The 20,905-nt window shown below is 39.4% G+C and overlaps 1 protein-coding gene and 1 non-coding gene across 2 annotated transcripts in view; one reads left to right on the forward strand and one right to left on the reverse strand.

Moving 5' to 3' along the window:
• Positions 1–20,905, reverse strand: part of NEK10 (NIMA related kinase 10) — a 226,881-nt gene that overhangs the window by 83,194 nt on the left and 122,782 nt on the right. The gene's annotated exons all lie outside the window — the stretch shown is intronic.
• On the forward strand, positions 4,085–4,191 carry LOC123326987. Its single transcript, XR_006541457.1, has one exon. It is a non-coding gene; the product is annotated as a U6 spliceosomal RNA (small nuclear RNA).

The raw sequence follows: 20,905 nt of genomic DNA on the forward strand, positions 1-20,905 counted from the left end.
ATTTCCAGAAACAATTACCCCTCTGTGGTAGATGGAATTGTTGGCCCCAGTTCTTTACTATTCTGGAGATTTTGTGCATCTCACTCTTACAATGGCCTCTTGGTGGGCAGTATTCATTACCCACCCCTGCCTCTGGTTTTGTTTTGTGTTGCTTTGGCCAATGCAATATGGAAATGTCAGTGAACCAGACCAGAGCCTTTGTCTTAACAAATACTGAGGGCTTTCATTTGTCCTCCTAGGAGATTCTGTCCATTACCAAGAGAAGAACATATCCCAGTGACTGCTATCCCACCAGCCTGGGCCCAGCAGAAGATACGTGGAGTAGATCTAACACAGACAATGCATAAGCCTACAGCCTAATGGAGAACTTGCCCAGAAGACCCAGACCTGTGAGTCTGACAATAAATGCTTATTGTTGAATGCCACCAAAATTTTTGTGATTTGTTAATCAGCATTATTATGGGGAAAACTGACTGATACAGTACCCTCCCCTCTGCTACTCAACTCCAGCCTATAAAGCAGGAAGAAGACCATATTTAAATATGTTGCAGAAAATGACAACATCCATCATGTTCATGTCTTCTGAATTTGCGTTTCCAATATGGACATGGAGGCTGTCAGCTTTTAAATAAACTTAAGCCGTGAGAATTTATGGGTTTGACTTTCTTTTTTTTTTAATGTGGAGGCAAGTGCAGTTCCCCTGGATATTTTGAAGTAATAGAAGTTTCCTCTATCATATTTGTAGAATGAAACTCAGCAAAGGGTTGAAAGCATTTAATACCCACATGTACTAAATTAAGTAGTTTAGCAATTCAGTTCTACGATATGTATTTAGGACTGTGCTCAGCCCTCTACATAAATAGAGTAGGGATTAATGGTTAACTGTGATGGTGGGTTAAGGTATAAAGAAACTGACAAACTGATATTAGAACAATCAGAGTAGACATAAATCAATGTTGACTATTAAGAATAATCAAGGAGTTGCTATTTTTGCGAGATTATGAAGAATTTCTGGTTTCAGATTTACATTATGTGCTTGCAGAGGAAAGTATGATTTCTAGGGCTCTCAGTTGAGCATTTTCATTTTTGGTATTGAGCTCAATAATATGGCAAGGGGGAATTGGAAATGAAATTTCCAGAGCTCTGTTCTTTCTAACGGTATAAAAAGTATCTCCTGTTGTCACCTGGTCAACTGTTCACATTAAGAAATGCCTTAACAAGAAATAATGTCCTCTACAGAAAAAAAAAAAAAGCTTTGGTTCCCCACAGGCAAATTTCTCAGGTTTTAATCTATAGAGAACTCAGAGGATTTGTTTCATATTTCCAAAAGCTCATGAAGCAGATGCTATGACTGTTCTACCCATTTCCCCTCAGACCCTTTTTCCATTTCCTGTTCCTGGTATGCTTTCACTCTCAACAGCCAGCATCTGTATTTCTTTGGATTATTTCTTCTGAAAAAATAATTACTCAACCTGGGGGAAAACACTTGTTAAGAACAGAGTTTACTCAGTTGATTGTTCTCATCATTTCACCTCCTCCTCCTTCTCACTGAAGACCACAAACTCCTCTTTTTCCCACAGGTGTGCCCCTTTACACTGTGGCTTTGCAGCTCCCATTAAAGGAAAGAGTCTATTTCTCTACCCCTTGAATCTGGACTTAATATGCTTGCTTTGGCCAAGAAGATACCAGCAAAAGTGATACAAGAAGAGACTTAGAAAGTACTTACTCTTCAGGGCTTTCTCTTCCTTCCTGCTCTTGAAAACCCTATAAACACGACCAGGTGGCTCAGCCCAGGTCTGCTTGCTGGATGATGATAATATATGGCCCAATTACCTCCACCACCACTACCCATAGACAGTCAACCATAAGACCTGTGAGTGAAGCCATTGGAAACCAGGTAACCACAATGCACACTGAGCCCAGCCAATACTCTGATCAGCAATCCTCACTGGGACCAGCCCAATTGGCCAACACACAGTGTATTGATTTAAAAAAAAAAAGTTTATTGTTTTAAGCCACTAAGTTTTGAAGCAGTTTGTCAAAGTTAGCTTATATAATAGCTCTTATCAGATTTTCAAAGTTGTGCATGAGCCCCTGAAAAAAGACCAAGAATTACTTCTCTGAAAAAGAATAAGAAAGGGAAATTAAAGACAAAGAACATGGTTGCCAACTATCACTTTTCTTCTGGGGTAAACTTCAACTATTTTCTAAGGTAAGAATTTCATAATTACAACCAAAAGCAATGACAAACAGAACACAGAGTCTGGTTTCTAGAAGGCACAACAAAATGTTCTGTTATGGTCTGAATTGTGTCCCCCCCGAAATTCATATGTTGAAGTCCCATCCCACTACTTCAGAATGTGACCATATTTTAAAGTAAGATCGGTATGAGATGATTAAGTTAAGATGATACCACTAGGATGGGCCCTAATCCAATATGACTGGTATCCTTACAAGAAGAGGAAGAGACACCATGAGCGTGCATATACAGAAGAACAACCATGTGAAGATGCAACAAGAGGGTGGAATCCTGGCATCTGTAAGCCAAAGGAGACAGGCCTAAAAGGAAATTAAACTGGCCAACACTTTGATCTTGGACTTCCAGCCTTTGGAATTGTGAGAAAATAAATTTAAGCCACCCAGTCTGTTTGCATTTTTGTTATGGCAGCCTTAGAAAACTAATGCAGGTTCTATGAGAAAACCTATTCATGTTTTTTCACCTTCAGAAGAACCCAGCCTTTTGGAAATATGGCTAAAGTCACTGATTCAGCCACAACTTATAAATATCATATAAGTTTTTTGGTGGTTATTATTTAGAAAACGCTTGAAAAATTTTTTGTTTTTTTTTCCAGTTTCTCTGCTTAAGGTGAGCCCAACCACATTTAGAAAAATATAGAGATTTATAGCTAGCAATGTTTCATTTAGAGGAAAGAAGTTAAATAGTATATACACACACAATTTAAAATGGGTTTTCATTTTTCCAAACAAAAACATTAATCTGTATTTTAAAAATGGTTATTCCTATGTGATCCAGTCATCTAAAATCTTTTAGTGATAAAATAAAACATAACTTAGGCAATATTAAACAAAAATAGGGGCTCTTCTGGCAAAGATTAAAATATTTACAATTAGGTGTGTAAAAATTACATCCATTGTCATACATCAATAAAAAAGTATTTATTTTTATTATTGCTGATCTAATGTACAACATGGTGACTATAGTTAATAATAATGTATTATATAGTTGAAATTTTCTAGAAGTAGATCACAAGTATTCTCATCACACACACAAAGAGATAACTATGTAATTGAATTTAAATAAAATAAAATTTCAAAAAAGAGGTAACTATGTGAGGTGATGGATATGTTAATTAGCTTGATTGTGGTAATTATTTCACAATGTGTAAGTACACTGAAACATCACACTGTACACCTTAAATATATACAATTTTTATATATACCTCTTTAGTTGTATATACCTCTACAGAGCTGGAAAAAAATTTTAAGTGAAGCCACGGGTATTAAAGAGTTAAGTGGGTGGCAGGGAACAATGTGTATTTATTATAAATATTTTAATAAATAAGTAAACATAACTCATAATCAGCAGCCTTTGAGATGAGGCTGGACACTAAACATGACCTCTGTTTTACAAAGTCATAAATTCACAAATTGATAGTGAAAATAAGGTAGAAGAAAGATGAGGCTGGAAGGATGCTTAATCTAATTTTTTTAAAAAGATAAACTTTTCATTTAGATTTTAAAATTCCACCACTAGCCCTTCACTGATATATCAACAATTAAGTTGCTAATTGCCAAGGATTCTTATTTACGAAGTGAGGTAAACAAGAAAAACAGTGGACCTTGATGTCTTTTAAAACATTTTAAAATATGAATATTTTGGTAACTCTTAAGTAATTCAATAATAAGATGATTTATGTAAGTTTGGAGGGGGCACTTTTTTCCTTTAAACAGACCAAAGTAAATGAAATTAGATAACAGATGTTAAAAGGTTTTGTGTGTAGGTAAGTATATTCTTCCTTCCTGCAGTCATCATATTATCATGTTTGTTAAAGTTTTGATTATTGGACTCATTTTGTCAGCACATGTACTAAAATTAGAATGATGGAGTAAAGATTAGCCTGACATATGCACAAGGATGACATGCAAATTTGTGAAGCATTCCATGTTTTGGAAACAGTAAGATGACAGGCAAAAGGTACTGTACATTAGGACTATCTGCTAGTCAATAAAGTTGTTTCCTCTAGGGGTAAAGAGTAACAATTCTGATCCTGCTATATATGTATCCTGGAATTAGCAGATGGCAAAAGCCAGACTTCTCACTGTTGGAGAGGGAATCTATAGATAAGCAAGGAAAGAAGTAGGTTAGATGTACTCTACCACAGGGTATTAAAATAGAGTTGGAGACAACACCTTGAACTCATGTTTAGCCTATTATTGATGCCTGTGGTTGCATATAGAAATAGTTACAGATACCTGTATGTACACAGGTTAGTATTCACTATATCTCCTTGCTCTGCCAGCTGAAAAGGCCTAGAAATGACAATATTCCCGTAGCAATGAGCACTCTTAGCACCAGATCTTTTCTTTCTTTCTTTCTTTTTCTTCTTTCTTTTTTTTTTTTAAGATTTTATTTATTTATTTGACAGAGAGAGACACAGTGAGAGAGGGAACACAAGCAGGGGGAGTGGGAGAGGGAGAAGCAGGACTCCCGCTGAGCAGGGAGCCAATGTGGGGCTCGATCCCAGGACTCTGGGATCGTGACCTGAGCTGAAGGCAGACGCTTAACCACTGAGCCACCCAGGCGCCCCCTTTCTTTCTTTCTTAAGAGAGAAAGAGCACATGAGTGTTGGGAGGGAAGGGCAGAGGGAGAGGGAGAGAGAGAATCTTAAGCAGGCTCCATGCCCAGAGCAGACTGCAACACGGGGCTCCATCTCACGACCCTGAGATCATGACCTGAGCTGAAATCAAGAGTCATACGCTTAACCAACTGAGCCACCCAAGTGCCCCCAGATCTTGGTTTTTAATACCATTCTCTAAGAAAAAGAATCAGGACTCCTTGGAGAAATGCCTGATTCTAGGACTGGGGGCAGGACATATATACTAAATGAGCCTGGAGCATCTTGTATTGCCAGCAAGTTAGTGTTCAAAAGAAAAAAAAAAAAACATATAATGATGAGGTTATGTCAAAGGGACACAGAACATAACCTAAAGAACTCCCAGTGACCAAACGTGGAACAATTTGAGCAGTAAGATAAATGAAATAGTACATTAGTCAGTTTGAGGTACCATAACAAGACCATAGATGGAATGTCTTAAGCAAGAATAAACAGGAATTTATTTCTCACAATTCAGAAAGCTGGGAAGTCTAAGATCAAGGTACTAGCCAATTCTGTACCCCCATAAGGGCTCTCTTCCTGGCTTGCAGATGGCCACGTTCCTGCTGTATCCTCACATGACTGGGGGGTGGAGGGAGGACTGTGCTGGGGGGTGACTGATCTTGTTATAAGAGCACCTATCCCATCATGAGGACCCCATTTTCCTGATCTCATCTAAACCTAATTACTTCACAAAGGCCCATCTCCAAACCCCAGCACAGGACCTTCAGAGAACAACTAGTTTTCACCTAAAGCCAGGAGGTGAAGTTTCAGAGGAGAGACTAAGAGGAGACTGCTAATCTCAGAAGGCATTCCAGGGGGGTTGAAGTAGAAGAGCAGGGCAGAGGGAAAGGAATGGTGGTCAATGACAGTCAGTGGAGAAGAGACTCAGGGCACGGTCAGAGATAACAGCACTCCCATCCTCTCTGACAGCAGTGGCCCATCTGGGTCCTTGAGCCTAGTCTCTCCTGCTCTAGGCCACCCTCTCCACAACCACTAAAGTGACCTTCCCCTAACGGAAAGCATCCCTTCACCACTTCCAGGGAACAGATCATGTTCTGCCATTGCCCTGTGAGTGGCACCCATTAAAAAAAACAAAAACAAATAATGTAAAATCCTTCCTTGACCCCGAGTCCTCCTGTAAGTACCACCTTTTTCTTAATTTCCAAGCAAAGTCTTTTGAAAGAGTAATTCCTCTTTGCCCTCTCCACTTCCTCACCCCCCATCCATCATTCAACCCAACCCTAGTCCAGCATCTATTGCTATTTTGCCATTGATAGGGCTCCTCCTTAGAGCACCAGTGGATTACTCATTGCCTCACTTGTTTTAGGTGACTTCCCTGAAATTTTTGACACTATCAATGGAAACTTGTCGAGACATTATTTTTTTCATTTATTCAATAAAGTTACAAAGTACCAGGCACTGTTCTATCTGCTTAGAATATATCAACAAAGCCACTTGCCTCATGGAGCTTACCTTCCAGTAAGAAATGGGGGTCAGGGAAGATAAAAAGCATAACATAACTATTAAAAAGTAAATTACATTACATAGTATTTTAGTAGGTGATAAATGCTATAGGAAATAGAAAACTTGGATTAGAATAAAGGAGGTCAGGAGTGGGTGGGCGGAGGCAGGTTGCAATAATAGAAAGTGTAGTTCCTTCTGTCCTCTCAGTTCCCATATAATGGTGGTTTCTTTCATCCACGTGTTAAATGATGTTTTTCTTCTCACTCTTCAGTCTCTCCTTGGATAATTTCTTTCACACCCAAGGCTTCCATTAAAACCATATGTGGACAATTCCCAGATCTAATCACCAACCACTTGCCCCTCAGGCACACACACCTCATCCTGTGGTGGCTCTGTTATAAACCACTGATTCTTAGGATAAAGTGCTGGACTCTGAATGATTTGTCTATTTTACCAAACAGAGCTGAGAACCCAACCACTGTCAACAACCCTCACACTTTCTGAAAGTTCTTTTTGGGGGGAGAAGGGGTAAAGGGAGAGAGAGAATCTGAAGCAGGCTCCATACGCAGTGCGGAGCCCGACATGGGCCTGATCTCAAAACCCTAAGATCATGACCTGAGCTGAAATCAAGAGTTGGCCACTTAACCAACTGAGCCACCCAGGTGCCCCTCTTGAATTTCACGGGCTGTTTCTAAGGTATAGCAAAAGGGCCAAGGCATCTCTGCAGACAAAGGCCAGAGCTTCTGTATCAGGGAGATAGTCAGTCCCAGAGAGCCATCTTAAACTCTGGGGTCTGTTTTCTTCATAATTCCTGGTGGGATCTGTGACTATTTTTGCTCCAACATTACCTCCTGAGGCAAATATTTCTTTTTATTTTTCTACTTCCACCTCTGCTTCCATTTGCACTTCAAACTATCCTTTGGTTTTTAAAGATGTGTGTGTGTGCACATGTGTGCACACGTGTGTATGTGTGAGGGTGCACGTATATGTGGGCGCATCGGAACTTTTTCTTAATCTGAGAGATTCGGGACTGGCTACTCTGCATCCCACTGAACCTTTCTGATCTCAAGATCCAATGTTTCCACGGCATCTGCCACTTCAGATTTATCCCCAGTTCCTGGTGTGTCCACCATTATCACACTAGTGACCCACAGATAAACTTAACCTGCCAAATGCTAGTACTTGCCACAGAAGATAAACTTATAATATGTGACAGCTGTGAGTTCATAAGAATGAGCTTATATATAGCACTAATGAGCAGAAAGAAATTCTAGAGCTGAGGGAGATTCATTTGTTGAAGGGCATGTGAAATTAAGAAGAAATTAGAATTTTTAGAGAAATTGAAAAGCTATTATTGAGAAAGTATCTCATTGGCAATATAATGACGTTGCATCTTAAAAGTGGTGTTGGGAGACATCATAAAAGAAAATTTTGTCTAACAAATATTAGAAATTACTAATAAAAGAATCTTGAGTTGTTTAGGACACAGTTAAGGCTAAATGTTTAGAAATAAGTTTCTTTTATTAAAATAATTCACCCAGTAATATTTGCTTCACTGGGTAAGGATAGAAAGGGATTTTTGCATCCCACTGCAATGTATTAATTCTAAGTCTATTATAAAAGTACATTTAGTTCTCAGGTTCTGGCTATCAAACTTTCATCTCCCTAGACTGCCTTAAAGAAGAAGGAGAAAGAGAATGAATTTATCATTGTTAAGTGAAAAAGAAACAAAACTGTAAATTTTAAAAGAATATAAACTGTCTGGGAACACAGGATCCAAGATTTGCTCACTCAATGATGCAAAAGTCCCTATGAATTCATGAGGATAAAAATCTGACCTGAAGTGACATAATTAAATATAAAGGTCAATAATTATAGTTTGTTGAGACTGAAAAGCAAATTATGCTCTTAGAATGATTCTATATAGAATGTTTAGCAATAATAGGATGGATAAAGTGCATGCATGCACACAAGTACGTGTGTGTGTGTGTGCATGTCGGCATATGTTCCTGATTGTTGGAGGTGGGTAAAATGTTTCTGAGAAATAGCTCACAAAAACAATCCCTATGGTGGGATGGGAATCAATGAGAATGAATGGAAATGAGGGAAGTTGGGAGAACCCATGGGAAATAAGTGGCAAGGGGCATTTTCTAGAGAATGAGCAATGCGACACTGAGATACCAGTGAGATGAGCAGAGCTTAGCGAAAAGCACTCTAGGCAGAATGATGAATGCATTTGCAAGATCCTTCCATGTTCTGATTTTTTTCTATGAGACCCTACTTACTAAGTACCTGCAGGCATAGATAGAATATGGTCTAGTCCCTCTAGAGCCACAGAAGTGAAAGGGCATTCTCATCATCCCAGTGTGTTCCCCACTATGCAAGGGTGAAGGGAGTGAAGAGAAGGGGAGACAGAGACACGGGGGAGCTGCCACTAATGCAATGGCAAAGGAAACAGGGAAAAAAGGAATTCCACAGGACTGACTGGATGGGAGAAAGAGAATAAGGGAAGGGAAGACCCCTCATTTCCTGGCTCCCAAGTGTCTGGCTTGAATGATGGGCTGGGTATCAGTATCATTAACATAGATACAGGGTAAGCAGCTGTGGGACAAGAAACTAGATCAATTTGGAATATAGTAATTCATGCCTATGAGATCCACAGTTGAGGATAGCCAATGGGTAATATCATTCTGGATATTAACAGTCACTTAAAGTCTTATCCTTAGAGGTTCTGAACCCTGGTATCAGGGAAATGTTCTCAGTTCATAGAAGCCTGCTGCCAGTAAGCAGATAAACAGATTTGATATCTAAACAGTTCCAATACTGTTCTAAACACTTCTTATAGAGAGAAAAGAGAATTGGATGACACATTCAAGAACCATGGAATAATATACTCTGCCTGAAGAAAACTGGCTGCACCTTTTTCACAAATTTTAGGGCCTGCCTGCCCCTAAGTTGCATCTAGGATTGGCAGCATTAGCCAAGAGAAAGCCAAGACACTCAGTTAAATTTGAACTATTAAAATAATGCAATATTTGGGACAAATTTATACTAAAAAAATACAATACCTGGGACACAAACTGAAAAACTCCTTGTTGTTTATCTGAAATTCAAATTTTATTTGGCATCCTGTATTTTATCTGGCAACCCTAGCTGCAATGTTATTTGTGTACTCTCCATTGTCAAGTCACCCTTCTTATAGAAAGGCATACAAAAAGCTATTTACATATTAAGTATGGTTTTCTTCACTTACTTTATAAAAATAACGAAAGCAGTGTATTTATATGGGCATTTGGGACATTTCTCAAAAAGTATCGCATTTCTCTCATGTTGCATGTAGAAATATATTAATGTGTCTTAACACCAATGAAATCAATGATTAGAAACTCCTTTTAAAGTACAAAACACATATGAATATATGAAATTAAATCCAGGCCCCAATGAGCATGTCTTATCTGTAAGTGATTTAGTTAAATAATAAATACACTGGACTATGATTCATCATAATAGCCTCATTAGTTCCAAGGTTGAGGTAGGCATTGACTGGTTTCTAGACGCCAAACCTTCGCATTGGGTCACCTGCCTCCTGTGGACTGGGTTCAGGGAGATGTAGGATTCAGACCCCCAGGCAACATTTTATAAGCTAGGATGGCAAGACACTCACTGGAAGAGTTATCAATATACTTCGCTGAACGAGTGGTAATGACTCTTAAAACTAAAACTGACCCATCATTTCACTGACTAATGCAATACTTCTTTAAACCAGGGAAGCATTTATATGTAATGTATATAAAACTCATGATAGTACAAAGACTAAATAGATTGATGCTGTCTTATGCAAAATAGGACCTATGAATACCAGTGTGGCTGTCGATCTGCCTTTAACTGATGTGATATTTTAACTGGAAAATGAAAAGTCAAGTTAGACTCAATTTTCCTTTCCCCACTAGGATCAGCGGACACTGCTCAGGAAGCACAACTGATTTCAGATCATTTTATATGACACTGCAATTTACTGCAGTGCAGAATCTGTTCATGAGATAATTATGTGCAAGTGTCATGAAAAATTTTGTGTTGTACAAATGCAAAGTGCCATAATCATCATCATCATCCTTTATTATATAGGGAAATCTGGCACCTTTCATGAGGGCTGTGTCAATAAGTGGGTTAGGAAAAAAACGGGCATCACAATAGACATGGTAGTGAAGATGGAACAGTCATATTTCTGAATCCTGAAGACAGATGTCTGACTGGACAACCAAATGACTATTTGACCTTTGGCCTATTCAAGTCAAAGTCAAATAGGCCAAGGACTTTTACCACTCTCAGTGAAAAAACTTAGTAGTGCTGACCATGCTGTCAGGCTATCTTTTCCACCAGGTCCAATTTGAGAAAAGTACGTGTGATCTCGAAACACTAGTGGTGGCCTACTCTCACCCTGTTGCAGCTTTGTCAACCTCCCTCCAAATCTTTGCCCCTAGTTCATAGCAACACTTATCTAGTATGTTCACTCCCTTCACCACCAAGCAATACCAGCCTTTAACATATAGATCAAATTCTACCTATTGCATGAAACCTCTTACCAAGCCAGCAAACACAAATGGCCTGACACCAAACTGAAAAAGCACTACAGCCCATACTCTTCCCTAATCATACTTTCATCAACTCAATAAATATGTATTGAACACCTACTATGTGCCAGGCACTGTTGTAGATGTTGGGACATAGCAGTGAATGAAACACACCAAAAAATCCCTGGCCTCATGACATTTACATTATGCTAAGGGAGACAATGAGCATAAGTAAATAAATACAAATTTAAGTGCAATGAAGAAAATAGATGTTATTTAAAAGTAAAAGTATATTTCATGAGTTAGCATTTAACTGTTCTGTGGCATTAAGCAATTATTTGACCTTTGGAGGGTCTCAATTTTCTCATCTCTTTAAGAGAGATTTATAAGATCTATTCCTGTTTTGAAATGCTATGTTCAAAAAAAAAGAAAGAAATGCTATATTCACCAATTACTGTTTAAAAACATCTTAATGGGGCGCCTGGGTGGCTCAGTTGGTTAAGCGACTGCCTTCGGCTCAGGTCATGATCCTGGAGTCCCTGGATCGAGTCCCGCATCGGGCTGCCTGCTCGGCGGGGGGTCTGCTTCTCCCTCTGACCCTCCCCCCTCTCATGTGCTCTCTCTCATTCTCTCTCTCTCAAATAAATAAATAAAATCTTTAAAAAAAAAAAATAAATAAAAATAAAAAAAAATAAAAAATAAAAACATCTTAATGACAGATATATACACAGTTTTATAAGGAAGATTAAATTTGTTTTTCAGTGTGACCTAAACACGGGATAGAGTCAACATTATGTTCAAAATTAGAGTACTTGCTACTCAGAAACAAATCTGTGAGCAAATAATTTTTGATGATATATTACTTTTGCTACACTACTAAAACTTGTTTTTTATTCAATTTTTTTAAACAAAACAAAGGATTTTTTAATTCTAAAAGATAACTAGCACATATTTCAAAGTCACTTTTAAGAATTCATCCTTTTTTTTAAAGTATTTATTTATTTATTTATTTATTTATTTATTTGACCGGGTGGGGGGTGGTAGAGAGCACAAGCAGGGGGAGTGGCAGGCAAAGGGAGAGGGAGAAGCAGGCTCCCCGCTGAGCAGAGAGCCTGACCTGGGGCTCAATCCCAGGGCCCTGGGATCATGACCTGAGCCAAAGGCAGAGGCTTAACTGACTGAGCCACCCAGATACCCCAAGAATTCGTTTTTAATTGTAGATGTCTTAGACTGAACCCGCACTGTATTTCCTCATAAAATGCTGGGCAAATTGATCCTAAATCTGTAATTTTATGCAACTGAAGAAGAAAAGCAAAGCATTCCTCTTTCATCTCTTAAACAGAAGTTCCATAACTCTGAATATATGAAAAACCTTTGCCATGGCCTTTGGCAGCCTTCTCATAATTGATTTCACTCTGTCTCCCTGTTCTTGATAAGTAAATCATTTGCTAAACCCCAACAAAGAAAGCTATCAATAATAATAGATTCATTGTGATTTGGGGAGTATGGAAAAGCCTCCTTCACCCAAGGTATCTTCCCTGAGGCCATTGTCTGCATCTCACAATTAGCGACCTCTTCCTTTGTGTTAAACACTGTAGATATTCCCAGGAAACTGATAAGGAGAAATGAGAGAGAAAAGATTAAAACACAGGGAATCAATGGCCATAGTATTGATAAACTGGTTGACAATGAGCTAAAGGACAACAGCCTGATATACTGAGTTCAAGGCCACACGGGAAGCATCTTTATACTACAGTTCCTAAAATTAGAGTATGAAATGAAAACAGAGTAGAGAAATACAGAAGGAAGAGATTCCAAAGAGCAAGGAAGAATTAAGTCACATTTTATGACAACTGCTCTTTGCTGACCATAACTCTGACATGATGAGAGAAACTGTTTTCCTTCACACATGGTTTTGCTGACATTCTGCTCTGCCATAATTGGCTATTGTTCTATTAACCTAAAATTAAGGTTTAAAATAAAAACAATTGTCCACTGTATAACTCCTAGATTTCTGTGTAAAAGTTAAAGAATGAGGGTCCATTTTTACCACGATTTTATCTACACTAAATTGCTAATTTCCTTCCTCCTATAAGGAAGGAGCTAAATGGCCTATCTAAACTTTTCTCTTATTCAAGTCACTGAAATGCAAGGCAGACAGCTTTTACTTTCTTTAGAAGCATCAACCTTGAAAATTTCCATATTCCCAACTCCCAACACCACTGAAATTAATTTTAACAATCTGAACATTTATAAAAATAATCCCTTCTTCTCTCTTTTAAACACAATAACTACAGATTTTCAAAACAGGAAGAAATAAAGCCCTTCATTTCAGTACCAAATTCATTGTGCTCCATTTAGGAATTAACTGTTATCTGTGTAGTCCTCGGGATGCCAGCTCTTCATGAAGAAAATAAATCAATTTAGCAATGAACCTGGTGTGGCTGAATGGAATGACACCTTGACACTGTGGAACTGTGGAAAATTAGCTATCTTCTTTTTGCTTTGTTTCCTTCCCAATACAACAGGAAAATGACCTGTCAAGTATGTTAGAAAGATTGTCAAATGCAACACATTTTTAAAATATAAGGTACAGGGATACCATATTCACTCAAATAATTTCTACTCCTCTCTTTTCCTCAAATGTTGGCTGTTTAAATAGAGAAAAGGAGAAAGAGAAACAGAAAAAGTGAAAATAAGGATTCTACTTCGCTTTATTCACACATTTAGAGATTGTCACTTTAATTTATTGTACCAACACTGAAAGATTCAATGCTTTTAAATTGATTACTTGATCTGTTTCCTCTCCTTTTTCAAATTTATGAAAAGTATAAACTAACAAGCTTTGTGAATGGTTTCATTGTCTAAGAAAACAGGTCATATTCAAAAGGAAGGCTCTTAATAGTCAATGAAAAGACAAAGAATTCCAGATGGAGTCATTACAAATTCAATAGAACAACAAGAAATAATAAAAGTGACTGAGGGTTAAGACAAAAATGGTCATTTATAATACTAATATGAAAAAAAGGAAACACTTGGAACAAGCAAACAAAAAAGTGTATAGTACAACGATAGCCACTTGTCACTTATGAAAGATAAAATTGAAAATAAAGATTCATGAACCGTAACATATTTGCACTAAATTGCATAAAAATTAACAAAATAGGAACTGTTATAAATATAAAGACCACGATTATGGAATGATGTGTGCCCCCCAAAATTCATTATGTTGATATCCTAACCCCCAATGGGATGGTATTAAGAGGGGGCCTTTGGGAGGTGGTTAGGTCAGAGCCCTCTTGAATGGGATTGAATGAAACTAGTGCCCTTTTCAAAGAAACCCCAGAAAGCTCTCTTGCCCCTTCAGCACACATTGGACAGTTAGAAGACAGCCTTCTGTGAACCAAGAAGCAAGCCTCATCAGACACCACATCTGCCAAGGCCTTGACCTTGGATTTCACAGCCTATTAAATTTCTGTTGTTTGTACACCACCCAATCCATGGCATTCTGTTATAAGCCTGAACTAAGATAACCACTAAATTAAAAAACAAACAAACAAAACACAATAGTAGGTGGAGATTTTTACACACCAGTTTATCACTGACATAAATAAGGATATAGAAGATCTGAATAATTGGTCAATAAATATAGTCAGATAAACATATATTGAGCTCTGTGACCTAAAAATAAAATGCAGTCTCTTCAAAGAATCTACAAAACTTGCATAAACTTTACTACATTTTATGTGTAGCAGACTATTCCATTGGTGACTTGCCAACGAAGCACTTTTACTGGTAAGCATGCCTTGCATACTCCTTTCATACATTATTTCTGGGCTTGGCCATGTGACTGGCATTAGCCAATGAGACATTAGAAAGTGTTATGCTAACAGATGTTTGGAAAGTGCTTGTACATGGAGGCTATATTTTTGTAACTCTAACTCCTGAGATACTCCCTCTCAGCTCTCAGCCACCATAATGTAGGAAATGAAGCCTGATCTAGCCATGTAAAGAGAACACATGGAAGTAAACAAAGGACCCAGCCAATAGCCCCAGGTGAGCTCCCAGCAAATGGCCAGTACCAACCATCATTGGAAGAGATTTCTTCTGCCCTAGTTTAGCTGCCCAGTTGATGGTGCATGGAGTAGATATAAGCTATCCTCAAAAAGCCCTGACCAGTTGGGAGGAAAAGACGGTGGAGGGGTAGGGGACCTTATTCCAACCAGTCCCCTGAATTGAGCTGGATATCTACCAGACCACTCTGAATGCCCATGAAATCAGCCTGAGATTTAAGAAGATATATCTGGATCTCTACAAACAGAATATCACAGGCGGTTGGTTTCAAGGTATGAAGTGGGGAGCTGTGATTCCACAGGCAGATATAGGAAGATAAACGGAAGGGGGAGGGAACTTTCAGGATCCTGCACCGCTGGTGGGCAAAAGCCTCCCGCAATGGGGACGGGGCACAGACTCGCAGACCAGTAGCGGTGGGGAAAGGACTTTAGGGAAGGCCCCCAGACTGAAACCTGGAGCAGCAGGCTGCCTGTGTGAACTGGGGGCAGCTGGCAGTTTTAGAAGCACAAAGGGAAGAGACATGCCCCAATCTGGAGGTGAGGACTGGGAGTGGTGCTGAGGGGCACACAACCCAGGACACTGCAGTTTTTAGCAGCACAGACAGAAACGGAGATAGTGTGGCCAGGAGAGCTCACTGAAGAACAAACTGCGATATCTCTGTTTTGAGGCAGAGGGTTGGAAACGGTCTCTTCTGCTCTGACTCATGGAAGATACGGGGAAAACTGCCAGAGGAAGCCACCAGAGAACAAAAAGCCCAGAAAATTGGTTTTCACTGAACCCATCCCCTCCCCCACAGGTGGCAGGGCAACTCTGCCCAAACAGGGTTGCCTGAGTAACAGGGCAGCTGCCCCTCCCCCAGAAGACAGGCTGGGAGAACAAGAGGCTGACAACCCTAAGGTCCCTATAAAACAGGTGCATCTTGCTTGGGTTGTGGTCAATAATTTGGACTCTGTACACTCCCTCAACCACTCCTCAACAGAATGACTAGGAGGAGGAACCCCCAAAATAGGAAAGACTTAGAGACTGTGACTTCTGCCACAGATTTACAAATGGATACAGATATAACCAAGATGTCAGAAATCGACTTCAGGGTAACAGTTATGAAGACAATAGCAGGAATGGAGAAATCGATTAATGGCAACATAGAGTCTCTAAGGGCAAAAATGAAAGCTGAATTGGCAGAACTTAAAAATGTTATCAATGAGATCCAATCTAATCTAGATATTCTAACAGCTAGGGTAAACGAGGCAGAAAAACGAATTAGTGATCTAGAAGACAAGTTGATAGAAAATAAGGAAAAAGAGGAGGCCTGGGAGAAACAGCTTAAAATCCATGTAAACAGATTTAGAGAAATAAGTGACACCATGAAATGTTCCGATGTTCCAATTCAAAGAATTATTGGGATCCCTGAGGGGGTGGAGAGAGAGGACTAGAAGATATATTTGAGCAAATCATACCTGAGAACTTCCCTAATCTGGGGAATGAAACAAACATTCATGTCCTAGAGGCAGAGAGGACGCCTACCAAGATCAAGGAAAACAGACCAACACGCCGGCATGGAATAGTAAAACTCGCAAATCTTAGAACCAAGAAAACCATCTTTTTTTTTTATTATTATGTTATGTTAATCACCATACATTACATCATTAGTTTTTGATGTAGTGTTCCATGATTCATTGTTTGCGTATAAAACCCAGTGCTCCACGCAGAACATGCCCTCTTTAATACCCATCACAAGGCCAACTCATCCTCCCACCCCCCTCCCCTCTAGAACCCCCAGTTTGTTTTTCAGAGTCCATCATCTCTCATGGTTTGTCTATCCCTCTGATTTCCCCCCCTTCATTCTTCCCCTCCTGCTATCTTTTTTTCTTTAACATGTAATGTCTTATTTGTTTCAGAGGTACAGATCTGTGATTCAACAGTCTTGCACAATTCACAGTGCTCATCATAGCACATACCCTCCCCAAAGCCTATCACCCAGCCACCCCATCCCTCCCACCCCCCACCACTCCAGCAACCCTCAGTTTGTTTCCTGAGATTAAGAATTCCTCATATCAGTAAGGTCATATGATACATGTCTTTCTCTGATTAATTTATTTCGCTCAGCATAACACCCTCCAGTTCCATCCACGTCGTTGTAAATGGCAAGATCTCATTCCTTTTGATGGCTGCATAATATTCCATTGTAAATATATACCACAACTTCTTTATCCATTCATCTGTCGATGGACATCTTGGTTCTTTCAACAGTTTGGCTATTGTGGACATGGCTGCTATAAACATCAGGGTGCACGTACACCTTCAGATCCCTACATTTGTACTTTGGGATAAATACCCAATTGCTGGATCGTATGGTAGCCCTATTTTCAACTATTTGAGGAACCTCCATACTGTTTGCCAGAGTGGCTGTCCAGCTTCGATTCCCACCAACAGTGTAGGAGGGTTCTCCTTTCTCTGCATCCCCACCAACATCTGTCGTTTCCTGACTTGTTAATTTTAGCCATTCTGACTGGTGTGAGGTGGTATCTCATTGAGGTTTTGATTTGGATTTTCCTGATGCCGAGCAACGTTGAGCACTTTTTCATGTGTCTGTTGGCCATTTGGATGTCTTCTTTGCAGAAATGTCTGTTCATGTCTTCTGCCCATTTCTTGATTGGATCATTTGTTCTTTGGGTGTTGAGTTTAAGAAGTTCTTTATAGATTTTGGATACTAGCCCTTTATCTGATATGTCATTTGCAAATATCTTCTCCCATTCTGTCGGTTGTCTTTTGGTTTTGTGGACTGTTTGCTTTGCTGTGCAAAAGCTTTTTATCTTGATGAAGTCTCAATAGTTCATTTTTGCCCTTGCTTCCCTTGCCTTCGGCGATGTTTCTAGGAAGAAGTTGCTGCGGCTGAGGTCGAAAAGGTTGCTGCCTGTGTTCTTTAGGATTTTGATGGACTCCTGTCTCACATTTAGGACTTTCAACCATTTTGAGTGTATTTTGGGGTGTGGTGTAAGGAAATGGTCCAGTTTCATTCTTCTGCATGTGGCTGTCCAATTTTCCCAACACCATTTGTTGAAGAGACTGTCTTTTTTCCATTTGAAATTCTTTCCTGTTTTGTCAAAGATGAGTAGGCCATAGAGTTGAGGGTCCATTTCTGGGCTCTCTATTCTGTTCCATTGATCTATGTGTCTGTTTTTGTGCCAGTACCATACTGTCTTTTTGGGTTTTTTAAATTTTATTACATTATGTTAGTCACCATACAATACATCATTGGTCTTTGATGTGGTGATCCACGATCCATTGTTTTTGTATAACACCCAGTGCTATACGTACAGTACGTGCCCTCCTTAACACCCATCACCGGGCTAACCAATCCCCCCTCCCCCCCCAAAACCCTGTTTGTTTCTCAGAGTCCATAGTCTCTCATGGTTCATCTCTCCCTCCAATTCCCCCCTATTTTTCCCTTCCTTCTCCTAATGTCCTCCATGCTATTCCTTATGTTCCACAAATAAGTGAAACCATATGATAATTGACTTTCTCTGCTTGACTTATTTCACTTAGCATAATCTCCTCCAGTCCCATCCATGTTGATGTAAAAGTTGGGTATTCATCCTTTCTGATGGCTGAGTAATATTCCATTGTATATATGGACCACATCTTCTTTATCCATTCATCTGTTGAAGGGCACCTCGGCTCTTTCCACAGTTTGGCTATTGCAGACATTGCTGCTATGAACATTGGGATGCATATGGCCCTTCTTTTCACTACATCTGTGTCTTTGGGGTAAATACCCAGTAGTGCAATTGCTGGGTCATAGGGTAGATCTATTTTTAACTTTTTGAGGAACCTCCATACTGGTTTCCAAAGTGGCTGTACCAACTTGCATTCCCACCAACAGTGTAAGAGGGTTCCCCTTTCTCCACAACCTCTCCAACATTTGTTGTTTCTCTCCCTGTCCATTTTTGCCATTCTAACTGGTGTAAGGTGGTATCTCAATGTGGTTTGATTTGGATTTCCCTGACGGCTAATGATGATGAACATTTTTTCATGTGTCTGTTAGCCATTTGTATGTCTTCAGAGAAGTGTCTTTTCATATCTTCTGCCCACTTTTTGACTTGATTATTTGTTTTTTGGGTGTTGAGTTTGACAAGTTCTTTATAGATCTTGGATACCAGCCCTTTGTCTGTAGTGTCATTTGCAAATAACTTCTCCCATTCTGTGGGTTGCCTCTTTGTTTTGTTGACTGTTTCCTTTGCTGTGCAGAAGCTTTTTATCTTGACGAAGTCCCAAAAGTTCATTTTTGCTTTTGTTTCACTAGCTTTTGGAGATGTATCTTGAAAGAAGCTGCTGTGGGCGATGTCAAAGAGGTTACTGCCTATGTTCTTCTCTAGGATTTTGATGGATTCCTGTCTCACATTGAGGTCTTTCATCTGCTTTGAGTTTATCTTTGTGAATGGTGTTAGAGAATGGTTGAGTTTCATTTTTCTGCATGTGGCTGTCCAATTTTCCCAGCACCATTTATTGAAGAGACTGTCTTTTTCCATTGCATGTTTTTTCCTGCTTTGTCAAAGAGTATTTGACCAGGGCGCCTGGGTGGCTCAGTCATTAAGCGTCTGCCTTTGGGTCAGGTCATGATCCCAGGGTCCTGGGATTGAGCCCTGCATCGGGCACCCTGCTCTGTGGGAAGCCTGCTTCTCCCTCTCCCACTCCCGCGGCTTCTGTTTCCTCTCTTGCTGTGTCTGTCTGTCAAATAAATAAATAAATCTAAAAAAAAAAAAAAAGATTACTTGACCATAGAGTTGAGGGTCCATATCTGGGTTCTCTATTCTGTTTCATTGGTCTATATGTCTGTTTTTGTGCCAGTACCATGCTGTCTTGGTGATCACAGCTTTGTAATATAGCTTAAAATTGGGCAATGTGATGCCCCCAGCTTTGTTTTTCTTTTTCAACATTTCCTTGGTGATTTGGGGTCTTTTCTGATTCCATACAAAATTTAGGATTGTTTGTTCCAGCACTTTGAAAAATCTCTTTGGAATTTTGATCAGGATGGCATTGAAGGTATAGATTGCTCTGGGTAGCATAGACATTTTAACAATGTTTATTCTTCCGATCCATGAGCATGGAATATTTTTCCATCTTTTTGTGTCTTCTTCAATTTCTTTCACGAGTGTTTTGTAGTTCCTAGAGTATAGATCCTTTACCTCTTTGGTTAGGTTTATTCCGAGGTATCATATGGTTTTCAGTGCTATTGTAAATGGAATCGTTTCTCTAATTTCTCTTTCTATGGTTGCATTGTTAGTGTATAAGAAAGCAACGGAATTCTGTGCATTGATTTTATATCCTGCCACATTACTGAAGTGCTGGATGAGTTCTAGTAATTTGGGGGTGAGTCTTTTGGGTTTTCCACATAAAGTATCATGTCATCTGCGAAGAGCGAGAGTTTGACTTCTTCTTTGCCAATTTGAATACCTTTTATTTCTTTTTGTTGTCTGATTGCTGTTGCTAGGACTTCTAGTACTATGTTGAACAATAGTGGCGAGAATGGGCATCCTTGACGTTTTCCTGATCTTAAGGGAAAGGCTCTCAGCTTTTCCCCATTGGGGATGATATTCGCTGTGGGTTTTTCATAGATGGATTTTATGAACTTGAGGAATGTTCCCTCTATCCCTGTACTCTGAAGAGTTTTAATCAGGAAAGGATGTTGTATTTTGTCAAATGTTTTTTCTGCATCAATTGAGGGGACTATATGGTTCTTCTCCCTCCTCTTATTAATGTGTTCTATCACATTGATTGATTTGCGAATGTTGAACCACCCTTGCATCCCGGGGATAAATCCCACTTGGTCGTGGTGGATGATCCTTTTAATGTATTGTTGGATCCTATTAGCTAGGATTTTGTTGAGGATTTTGGAAT

Source organism: Neomonachus schauinslandi, chromosome 1, assembly GCF_002201575.2.
Source record: "Neomonachus schauinslandi chromosome 1, ASM220157v2, whole genome shotgun sequence".
Taxonomy (NCBI): Eukaryota; Metazoa; Chordata; class Mammalia; order Carnivora; family Phocidae; genus Neomonachus; species Neomonachus schauinslandi.